The sequence below is a fragment of the Merops nubicus genome, unplaced genomic scaffold (genome assembly GCF_000691845.1).
Source record: "Merops nubicus isolate BGI_N331 unplaced genomic scaffold, ASM69184v1 scaffold7321, whole genome shotgun sequence".
Classification (NCBI taxonomy): Eukaryota; Metazoa; Chordata; class Aves; order Coraciiformes; family Meropidae; genus Merops; species Merops nubicus.
In genome coordinates this window covers 7,385-7,964 of record NW_008590196.1, presented here as the reverse complement: position 1 = coordinate 7,964, position 580 = coordinate 7,385, and the positions used below count along the sequence as shown (strand labels likewise).

Sequence of the window (580 nt, the reverse complement as noted above, 5' to 3'; positions counted from 1 at the left end):
GTTCACCCGTTCCTTGCCTTCTCCAGCCCACCAGGCAGATTAGTTTATTCAGGTTAATTGATCAGCAAGAGAAAACCTGTCCAGGCAGCTGGCTAAGCCTCTCTTAGGTGTTTCACTTCGGGGAGGTTTATACTGGCTTAACAAGAAGGCTCATGGTAATTACATGCAGCTTTTCTCATGCAGTCAGTGCGGGAAGTGGGGCAGGCTGGGGTTTGGGGCAGAGCCAAGCTCTGGTGGCCGCAGTGCAGCCCACGGGGCCGTGCCAGGAGCAAGGACCTGCAGCGGCACCGGCCCTGTGCGCCAGCAAGGTGCAAACGGCGTCGCGATACTTACTGGCACAGAAGAGCGAAACAACCAACCCAGAGAGGCATTTCCTGGAAGAGGAGGAAAGGGCTGCGTTGGGCACAGGACGGGCACGGCAGGCCTGGGCGAGGGGCACACTGACTGCCCCTGCACGGCCCCCCCACTCACCTGCCCGGCTCGGGCATCTGGAGGCTGCCGTCGCTCAGCACCACCTCGCGGGGGGGCAGGGGCTGCCCTGCGCCCGCCTCTGCTGCCCGGGAAGTGGGTGTGCTGGGAG

At 62.4% G+C, this 580-nt stretch overlaps 1 pseudogene; it reads right to left on the bottom strand.

Moving 5' to 3' along the window:
* The window catches only part of LOC103782091, a 7,316-nt pseudogene that overhangs the window by 362 nt on the left and 6,374 nt on the right, over positions 1-580 (bottom strand).